The following is a 12,077-nucleotide window of genomic DNA, read 5'->3' on the forward strand; positions in this document are numbered from 1 at the left end:
ATGATGAGCATCAATCCACTTTAGCATGTTGAGTTATGAGGGTGGTATTCATGATCCTGAGGCCACTAAAGATCAACTTAAAAAAAAAAACCCTTGTACCCCAACTCCCAACTTGATCATTACATATTCTACACATGTAACAAACACTCATACGCAACCCATAAATATGTAAAATATCATGTCTCAATAAAATAAAAACAATAACAAAAACATAAAACCTTCCATGGCTTCAGGTAAAATTGCAAACCTCCTTTTCTGGCTTAAAGGTACTTTAACATCCAGCAAAATGGGAAAAATCATATTTTCCCACACAAAAAACATTTGATAATGAGGTGAGATTATGGGGAATCCTTTTGGAATTAAAAAAAAATTGGACAAATACAAGAAACAGGTTCTTAATTACTTACATGAGAAAAAAGAGTAGAATACTAAATATAATTAAAATTTACAAGTATTTACTTAGGTGGTTGATAAATGTCTTTGAAAAATACTAGAATCTCTGTTTTCCTTTTCTGATGATAAGAGTTTATGTACAGATATTGGTTTCCACAAATGACCCATTTCCAAATGAAAGGGACCACAATAATTGTGTTTGTTCTCTTCTATTTACCTGTTTCTGTTTTGTCCAGCAGAAACTTGGTTCCCCATGTTTTTCAAAACAAAATGTAAAAACTGAAACACATTATACATATGAAACCTAGTAGGAAAAGAAACTGAAAAAAAAACCCAACAATAATAGAAAACACTACCACCTGAGGTTCCAGTGGTGCAAATTTGAGAATGAGGAGGAAGATGCTAAAAGATCTCAATACAAATTCAAATCTAATAGTATGCTGTTGGATTATCATGTGACCCAATAGCTTTTCCCATTCTACTGCCAAAAAGGATACCTTTCTTCTAATGAGAGCCCCAAAATGTGTCTCTGCTCTTAGGAATTAATAAGTTTATAATAAGTCATTATCAAACCACCCATTTTTATTTAGATGAGTCCTACATTAAAACGATGAACTACTATAGACAGCACACTCTGACATTTTGGAAGATGAGTATGTTATTTACTTGCTCCCCTGTCTTTATCTATTGTGTAGAGATGTAAAATAACTCTGATACCTATCGGCATTAATTCTCTGAGAATCAAGTTTTTCTTAAGAAACTCTGCTGTGTTTGGGAGAAAACATCACCCAATACTTGATCCATCACTCAAAGCCAAGTTAGCTCAAAGTTTATCATCCCCTATACCTCAGCTACACAGGGCCAAAGGACTTGGGGCAAATCTAGTTAAAAGAAAATATGCCTCACCCTATGCAAAAAAGTTAAGTAACCCTAGCCCATCTTTGATTCTTTCCAGCCTTTCTTATTTCGTATTTTTTTACTCCTTCCTCCCACACAATGGCCTCCTAATCTCTCACACATTCCTCCCATTCGAACAAGAAATGTTCAGAAATCATATATTTGTTGACTATTTATATTTCACAGTAAACAAGATTCTGTCAGACTATTACTATAGCCAGCTATTTGTACATTGTGTCTATAAGCTTGTTTTGAAGAAGGAAAATTTATTCTTAAAAGACTTTCAGGAAATAGCAATCCCATTAGAGAGAAATCTGAGGTCTATGGAGAAACTTGAAATCTCACTGTCAAGAAGACTCCAAAGGCATTCCTATAAGAAGACCAGAATCTGCCTTAATCGAGTATAATATCTTCTGAGGTTTCAATGCAGAGAATATTGTCCTGTGGGGGAGTGGTAGATAAATAGACTTCTCAATAATTCATTCTGCCACCAGTACATGAGCCCAGAGTGGGGACGTGAGAGACCACAAGTAGAAGAAAATGTTCACCCTCTAATACTCCAGCTCCAATGTGGTACAAAATTGTTTTCTAAATTCCTAGTATTAGAGTTAACACGGGGCTGGAACATGTCAACAAACTCCGTTTAAAGCTCACAGATAATAAAGAGGGAAACAAAACCAGATAGGAACACATAACCAGGAAATATAGTTCATAAAATATAATTTTCTCATGTTTTATCTTGTGTTCTCCTAGACAGGCATCTCCTCCACTGCTCCAGGCTCATTCTCCTGTGGCCCAGGCAGCAGAGGCGGCCTCTAACATGAATTGGAGGCAAATTCCTGAGAGCAACAGGCATTCCCTCTTGCCTCCTTAAAGCCCACCTTCTAAATGCTCATCCTTTTCCAAGAATCTACCTCTTCACCACATGATTGGGCCCAAAAATATCCAACTCTCTCAAGTGAGACCCCTCACTCTCCATCACCCAACGTGTGTGGCCTTACCACTTCATAGAAGAACCATATCAGAATAAAAGAAAAGAGCACAAAAAGAGGCTCAGGCATACATACTCCGCGGCCCCCACTACGACACTCCCCATCCCCACTGTAGCAAAGAACTCAATCCATTGCAGCACTAGATTTATGTCTTTGTTGATGACTGACAGTCAAGTTTGCATGCAAAAGCACCAGAGATGAGTTGCCCCTTAAGAAGGTGGCCTGTTCCATCACCCTGCTGCAGCTGTCCCTTAAGAGTCCAAACCTAGAAAACAAGGTAGGAGCTGAGAATTGGACAACCGGCTGTCATCTGCTTCTTCAAAGTCCTGGAACATATGCTATAGCAATGATACACCTGTCAAACTCTTATGTCTTTAGGAAAAATGAAACGGAGAAAGAGGATTTTCCATATTCTTTTATAAACTTCAGAAGTCAAATTATTTGACAAGCCATATTTGACCCCATGTCAAATTATTTGACAGAGGCAGAGAGAAAAATTATGGTTTTCTGTATTGATTTGATTAAGATTATTTCCATAAAGTCTCAAAGTCTTACATAAGTTTTCAGGGTCTTTATACATCTTTAGAGTATATTGAAACTGTATTGCTAATATCTTTCTTTTCTTCATTAATTCCATAAATGAAGAAATATTACTGTGTGAAGAGAATGGTTTCTTGACACACACATCAAACAGATTTAGGTCGTAGTGTCCCCTTTTGTCAACAAAATTTTTAAAAATTGACATAATTTTTCAGACATAGTTCTTGAATGTCTTCCACATGGAATGTGTTATCATAGCCCTGTCATCTACAAGGAGAAATGTCTGGTCCTGTTTCAAGGGAGTGGGCTTATTTTTCTTAATATATTGAATTATTGCCATCTCTACCATGTGATAACTGTGTAACTATGGTCAGTTTACTCCTTGGATCTTTTTACTTTCCCATGAATTTACAGTGAATAATTATAAGAATTACATTAGAATTAGTATTCCTTGAATTACTTAAAGGCCTTGTAAATTGCAAGCTCTCAATAAATATAAATGCTCATCCTCTTACTTCTTGGTTTTTACTAAAATTTGTGCTTAGAATTAATTTTCCTATAATTAAATAATAGGTAAAAGTTAACTTTTAATAATTTCCACAAGGTAAAATCATATAACTATTTAGAGTGAGATTTTCTAACTAATTCAAATGGGTCATCTTTTATTACCTAATTTGTTTATTAATTTTTTCAACACCTACTATGTGAAATGCAATATGCCAGGCACTGGGTATATAGAGTGAAAAAGAGATGCCATTCACTGTTCATGGAATTTAGGTCAAACAAAAAAGAAATATCTTAAACAAGTAGTTACATGATTTATTAAATTACAATAAGTATTACCAAGAGCAAATACAAGGTACTATAAAAACCATAATGGACTGAATCTGTCAGAGATGGCGTGAAAGATTTTTCTTAGGAAGTGAGTCAAATATATCTTGACAGTAGAACAGACATTAGTTAGGCATCAGGAGTGTGTGTGTGTGTGTGTGTGTGTGTGTGTGTGTGTGTGTGTAAATGAGTCAAGGAAAGAAGGCAGTTGGTTCTAGAGGAAGCTAAATAAGGCCAATGTGGCAAGATATGAAAAGTGCTAGAGATGACTCCAAAGAAGTATTCAGATCAGGCAGGCAGCTTTTAGGCCATGTTAAGGATTTGAGTCTTAATTTTTAAAGTAATGGGAAGTCATTGAAGAATTTCAAGCAAGGAAATGATATAATTAGATGGAAATGTTAAAAATGTCACTCTAGCTTCTGTATGGAGAGTGGGCTGTGGCTAGGCAAGAGTGAAATCTAGGCCACTAGCTGGGAGGATTATGCAGTCATCTGGGGAAAAAAAGATGTTAACAGAAACCAGTATGAGCAGGGGTGATGGAGAAAATAGAATTATGTTAAGGGAGGAGGAGGAGGTAGGAATAGAGTAGAATGATTCAAGGTATCCCCCAGGATTCTAATGTCTGCACTAGGTGGACAAAGATGCCATTCACTCAAGAGGGAACACTGAGACGGGTCAGGTTGGATGCGTACAAATTCCTTTTCCAACCTTAAGTTTGAAAGGACTGTAGATGCCAAGTAGAGTTAAGTCAGTAGGTAGCTATATAGATCTAGGGCTTAGAGGATTGGTTGTGGCTGGAAGTAAAACTTTGAGAGTCCTCTTATACAGAAGGTAATTAAAGCCAAGATTATGGGTAAGATTTTCTGGATACATGTTTTTAGACTAGATATTCAATGAAACTGTCTTGAAGTGCTCCCTGATTTTTCAGTCTTCTAGCAAAGCTCACAATTGGTTCAACCTGACTTAAAACATTACCAAGATTCTTGCTATGGCACCAAGGTTTAGACTCTTAACCAATTACTTATGGTAACTGCATAAGACAATTTAAAACTCTTTCCTAAGAAAAATATTGACTGTATGTGTAGATACCACTGTATTGGCCAACACCTGTGCCAGCGTGTTGATTTTTTCACTAAGAGAGACTTCAATTTCATGTACTCAAGGGTACATAACTGAAAGAGAACTCTATCCCTTTAATGCTGGAGTTTAAACCTTATTACTTTCATTCTATTCACAACACAAAATAGCTACAATACAGCTACTTCCTAGAAAATCCAATCATGAAAGAAATAAATCTATTTTTGCTTGAGAATAGTATTTGTCTGGGAGGAGGGAAGCAAGATACATTCCTCTATTAGTTAAATAATCAGCAAGAAAAGTGGCGGTGATTGAAGATATTATTTTAGTCTATTATGTTGCCCTAACTGGGGATTGTTTCCTTGCATCATTGAAGGTTAAGTTATTAAAGAACAAACTTCTGCAAATTTCAAAAGCTCTGCCTCTTTTGAAGCATGGCATGGTAGAAGAGAAAGAGGAAGAAAAAGTTAAAATTTTAATTTGTATTTCTATTTGTTCCACAAATAATTTGAGATGCTTTATAAGAATACATGGAATAAAATATATGTATGTATATTCAGAACAAAAGAAAATACAAATTGGAGTAGATGACTATGACTGAGGGGGAAGTGAAAATGCAACACGTAGGCCAAAGACTCCTACATAGGTACTAAAGTTGGATTGCAGATTTGAGTCTGAAATTTTGGCCTTTGAGTAAAGAGAAACACCATTGTATTCTTTATTATGTATAAGGATTTTTTTTCTTCTAAACACAATTTATTACTTGGAATTTTGTTTTGAAGACACTGAAAGATACGATAAGAAACATACTCAAAAACTTCCTAAAGTAAATACAGTAGTAGATTTTGTATACCTTTTTCTGGTAGAGTTTCTTAATTCCAGACTCAAACTTGATTCCATAACAACTTAATAATAACAATTCTGTGAGGTGAGCGGAGTAGAAAGAAGAGGCTCAGTGTGACCCAATGATGTGACTCTGTAATAGACTAACTTAATTCTGAGCTAAACCCCAGAAGAGCTAGATGACTGATTCTTTGTTGTTTTAGATGAGATCTTCTAAGGAATCTGATGAAAGCTGTGGACCCCCAGAAACACACTCATATACACATATAGAACATAGCATATAATGCAGATGATTCACAAATCCCTTAGAGCCCAGGTTGAAACATGTGATGTCAAGTGTCTATAAAAAGTAATTTAGAAGTAGTATAAGGGAGTACTTAAGAGTATATGCTAGGCATCCAACAGATCTCAGTCTGATTTTGGGTTTTGCCATTTGCTAACTGTAGAGCTTTAAGCAAGCTATTGAACTTCCCTAAGCCTCAGTTTTCTCATCCTTAAAATGAGGGTCAGTAATATTGTTTATCTCATTGGGTAGAAGTGAGTATTAAATGAGATAATGCCTATGAAGTGCTTTGCATAATGTCTTTAACATAGTAAGGACTTAATAGTAGCTATTAGTTATTGTTAGCTTTATGCATTCATAATTAATTGAAGCTATTGTTACTGGCTATTAGTTACGCTGTCTCCATTTCCCTACATGACCAAGAACATTAGAGAAGGGGTTATCAATTCACAAAACACTGTGCATATACATATATGTAAATGTAAACTACTTCTCTAGGAAGAATATGTATAATCTCTTTCTGATTTTCAATGAGGCCCATGATTTAAAAATGTAATGACACAATGGAAAGAGGCAAACGTAAGTTGGCTGTGTTCTTCATGAAGGTACTGACTCATAGCCACTGTTCCCCACTCTCAATTTAGAGAGAACATTCATGTGCTCAGGGCACCCATTTATCTTCTATGTTGTTCCCCTAAGAAATAATAGTGGCCTCATTGGTTGTTAATGGCCCTAAGCGTTTATTGTTCTGATTCCATTTCTGGACACTCCGTTGTTGACTTTAATGCTCCTGACTCACCCCTTAAGTCCTTGGTTGAGTCAAAGATATGTTAATATTAGAAATGATAGAAAATCTCCCAGGTAAGTTACTGAGCTATGCAAAATTACTTTAAAATCCCTCCCAAAATGCCAGTAGTCACCAATGCTTCCTCTGTTTTTGTCTGCTATCTCTCTTCTCCTATTCCCTGAGTTATTTTTTCCCCACACCTTTATTGACCTTATTTTGGCCTAACCTCAACTCCCCATTTTTGTCCTTTTTAAAGCTGGCATTTGCAATAAGAATATTCCTTTTTGTTGTAGTTCACCAGACAACCAATCAGAGTAAATCTTCAAATCTTTACTCTTCTTTACAGTGTTCATTGCATCATAAAGATTCTATTTGGTTTGTTATTGAACATACAGCATGGATTCTTTTACTCTTTTCCCAATTCAGAACCATTTTGGACACCTATATGAGTCTCCCTGCACAGAGCCAAGAAGGTACTCTTTTGACATAAACATCATAAAGCTTTAGGAATTGAAAACTTTTCAAAAGCCTTACAAAACTAGGGTTAGAATCAAGATGAGAACTGAGGATCTAGAGGTCAGTGAGCTTTATTTACTGGAGCTTTGCTTTGCTAATGTGTTTACATATTACGTGGCTCCAATAAAAGCCATCTCAGGATAACACCATTGCTATTTTTTTCTTTGTTTCAGTGTCATAATTTCTGTTTTTAACATTTAATGTAAATATAGCCATTAATTTTTCAGCTCAAGTAATCTAATTAAAATAATCAAATAATGTAATTAAAATAAACCAAATAATTTAATTAAATATAAATTTAATATTTGGACAATATCCTCACAGCAAATAAATCAAACCCCTTATGAGTGCCTATGGTAAAGAATAAATATAGCACACACCATATGCTAGCGGCACTCTATGATGCTGTCATACATTATCTCATTTTACCTCAATCACATTCTCCTGAGGATAGTTATCCTTCCCGTCTTGCAGGTGATATAAACTAAGGGCCAGAGGATTTGGGTGACTTGCCCTTGCTCAGTGAGTGCAAAGTTTTAATTTTTAACTCAAGTTTGTCTGACTATAAAGCCCTTGCTTCTCTGACTAATCAAGAAGGAGCCAATTAATTTCATCAGAAACAATGAAGGAACTTTACAAAATTATGTATTCTGAGCTCTTCAAGCTTCTAGTTCAGTAGATCTGGGTGGAACCTGGACCTGGAATACTTGTAAGAGCTCAATTAATAGTATCTATTGTTAGTTATTAGTTATGCTGCTTTAGTTTTTCTAATAGGACAAAGAACATTAGAGAAGAAGTTATTAATATTCAAAGCATGTTGTAAATATGCAAATGTGCATCTCTCTGGGAAGCATTCCATAACCTTGTTCAAATTCTTAGTGAGGCTTTTAAACCCAGAAGGTTAAAAACCACTGGATAGAGGTAAACACAAGTTGGTTTGCTCTATTTTTTAATGAAGGTTTCTACTTACATCTGACCACACCTCATTCACCATTTGAGAACAGCAATGTGCTTAGGGCAGGCATGTTTATTTTATATATTGTACTCTAAGCTGTATAGGTCACTAAATGTCTCTTAGCTTTTTTACTGCTCAAATTACAAATACCTTGGGCCATTCTATTTTTCACATTTGTGCTATTCATCCATCCGTAGCCCCTTGGAATTTCTAAAGCCCATGTGACTCAGAGTCATAGCCAGGTTTGAGAAGAACTAGAATTTATTTAATATCTTGGTATAATAATAATCCTACTTATTAACTAAAATCTCTTTATTAACTGGCACCAGTTAATGGCCTGAAATAATGGAAATTTTTCAAAATACATCCCATTTGTGCACAGATACTAGAGCCGTCTTTAAATAGAATATGTCTTAACACCACAACTGAATTCATAGTAGTTATCACTCCTGTGCATCTTCTATGCTCCAAGTTGTTTATGAACATGAATCTCTAATCTTTAGAAATGCCATCTTTGGTGTGAGATGGCACTCAACATCCTAGCACTAGGACCTGTTCTTTGAATTGATTTCTAGATATGATGTAGCACACACTATTGGTTATTTCCTCAACACTCACTACCCTCTCCTTTCTGATGTGTTGGTTACAATGCATTCAGCTCCATGGAATAAACTGCCTTTGGTCCAATTCATTCCCTTTTGCCAATGGTTAGGCTTACGACACAGTTTTGTCCAATGATATATAAAGGGAGGGCAGCTAAGGCTTCAGGGTTAGTCTTAGGTCCCTGATATGAGACTAATGCTCAAGGAGAAAGGTTCTCTTTGCCCCCACTCTCTGCCTTCCTGCCAGGGACATTCTCAGGAGGAAGTAATATTTAGAGCAAGGCAGCCATTCTGAGACCATAAGAATAGGCAATGCTGACCCACTGAGCATGGCAGAAGAAAAAGAAAAGAAAAAGCTTCGTTCTTTATGACAGTGTTGATCTACCAAACCAACACTGAGAGTGCCCACTTCTAGTTTTCTGCAATAAATAATACGTAACTATATAGGTTAATCTGCTTGCTTTCAATCAAAAGCATCTTAATTGATGCAAATAATGACAAACTATTTTGAAATATGCACATAGCTATTCACAGACATGCCACTTCTCCCCAAAATTGTGACCAACAAGACAGGCTGAATGAGGAATGTAGAATAGCCAGTGGACATATCGGAATAAAAAGGTCTTCTTAGAAATGGGATTGACAGCCCAGGAAAGAAAGTATTTTTCTTCCTAGCCCAATGCTTTAATTAGACCAACACCTACTAGATGAAAATTTACATTATTCAAGTCTCAAAACCTTTCCAGAAATCCAAGTTTAGAAACCTAGAAGTAATGGTTCAGAGTCCTGATTCCAAACATCCTTTTTTCATGTGTGCTCTCTCTTTCTCTTTCTACCTTCTCTCTCTCTCTCTACCTTCTCTCTCTCTCTCTCTCTCTCACACACACACACACACACACACACACACACACACACACACACCACACACAAACTTCTTAGGGAAGACGGTGGGACCATATCTTGGTGGGACCCAAATATTATTTGAGCATAGATCCTACGCTATGGGTCATGATCAGAACAGAAACTGCACATGTGTCACCTCTATCCACTTGCCTGTGCCCAAGATAGACATTACTAAAAGATCACCAACTGCTTTTTCCCCTCCACCTGGGGAACAGTCTGACACTCCTCCTCAAATCAGTGTTCCAGGCAACCACCATTAAAGGATGGGAATTTGCCTTTCGGATAGATCGCATCTACCATCCCAATAATAGCTGATTGAAAGCTAGCCAGAAGCTATGGTTGAGTTCTGTACACAGACATTGGGGAAGCTTGTTAAAAATACTGTTTTGAATTTAGTACATTTGAGTGGGGCCTGAGATTCTATATTTTTAATAACATTTATAGGTTGCAAAATGGTGCCCACCATTGGTTTTCACATACGTTTTATAGGATTGACTAAGTTATTTTTATATTTTATATTTACACTATCCAATATCTAAAAATTGAGGGGAAATTATATAAAATCAAAAAATTTTTAATGTGCCGCTCTTTAAAAATTAGAAAATCTACAACACTGGGCTGTGTTCCAACATGATAACAACCAACTGGAGCGAAACAGAGCTGCCTTCTTCGGTTGGGGCATGCACTTACCGTTTTGTCTTAGTCCTCTTCCTTCCCTGATGCCTCCCTGACACTGCAGATGAATATCACTGAGGTTTACCATCGTGTTTGCTCTGTTGTTTCCTTATACAAATAGTTGTTAAAAACAGGAAAACAAATGACAGACCCAAAGGGTCAGTCTAAAAGACAGAAAATTTAGTGATATTAGAGCATCAATCTCTTTCTCATGAAATTTCAAGAAGGAAGATTAACAAGGTCCTAGAGCAAGGGCTTTGCCAAACAACTGTAAGTCCGTTTCACAATTTCAGTGACAGCAGGGAAACTTTATACTGCCACTGTTTTTCTTACGTGTTAAAGAGCAAAAGCTCTGTAGGATTACAGCAGAGAAAGTCCATTCCAGACTGTGGCACTACTTGCTGCATAGCAGAATTTAGTATGATGGGGTCAGGTGCAGTTTATCAGCAAAAATCACCTCATTATAACTTATGTCCCACTCTAATGAGGAGCTAGGCATTATCTTAAAACATGCTGCAGCAAAGCCAGCACCTATATTTGGTGGTTTGTGAACAATCCTGTTATATGCCCTGAATATTTGTAATTTCACAATTGATTCTCCAATTGTATTCTGAAAATATAAATTATCCTCGGCTAAATTTTAGAAGCAATCACTCCATTACACATCACAGCAAACAGTATTATGTAAGGTTAACCACGGTATCTTTTTTCCAGTTTATTTACGGAAGCACACATGAATACACTCTAGTTATAAACGTTTTTAACAACAAAGAGGTACAGAGAATAAAAAGTGAAAATCTCTCATATTCTTTTACCTCCCCACTGCCCTGCCCTCCTCGCTCCTCTACTCTCCTTATTAGAAGCATTCTAAATTAACACTTAGTTGTGTGTTTTTCCAGACATTTTTCTATGTTTATATATATATATGACATGTACTTTTATCTGGAGGATTTCTCATCACTTATGACACTGTTACACTATACATTTCTCATCACATACATTTTGTTTTGTGACTTGCTTTTTTAAATAATAATATGCTTGGGAAATCTTGCCATATCAGAATTTACCACATGCTTTTTAACCATTATATAGCATTCCAAATCAACCATTCTTCTATGGATGAATATTTAGATTGTTTCTTCTTCTTTATGAAGTTGCAATTAATTCCCTCAATCATATATCTTACTGTAAACACAGGAGTATATAGAAGAGGTATCTAGGAGTAACATCTGTCTGTTCAAAGTATACATATATTATTAACTTTTTACCTACTCCCAAATTGTATTCTACCTGCAATGTATGAATACCTAATTCCCCATGCTCTTGGTTATTGTAAATATTTAAAATATTTGCCTATCTGAAGGCCAAAAATATATCTCTGTTTTAATTTGCATTTAAACATTTTCACATTATTTATTAGCCATTTGTAATTCTTTGAATTTCTATTAGGCTGTCTTTTTCTTCTTAATTTGCATGAAATCCTTAGATATTAAGGTTGTTATCTTTTTATGTATATATGTTGCAAAATTTTTTACCAGGTTGACAATTGTCTTTTAACTTTGTTCTTTGACATGAATTGCACAGAAATATTCTGAATTTTTAAATATTAAAATCTGTTGAGGCTTTCTTTTATAACTTCAGAATTTTTTAATTCCCAGGAAGGTTTTACCTACTTCTTGGTTATAAATATATTCTCCTTTATTTTCTATACCTGTTACCCACCAGGCCTGCTGGCCTGGATTTGGATCTCACAATTAGATGAATGTGAGTCTGCAGGCTTCTT

The sequence above is a fragment of the Macaca mulatta genome, chromosome 12 (genome assembly GCF_049350105.2).
Source record: "Macaca mulatta isolate MMU2019108-1 chromosome 12, T2T-MMU8v2.0, whole genome shotgun sequence".
NCBI lineage: Eukaryota > Metazoa > Chordata > Mammalia > Primates > Cercopithecidae > Macaca > Macaca mulatta.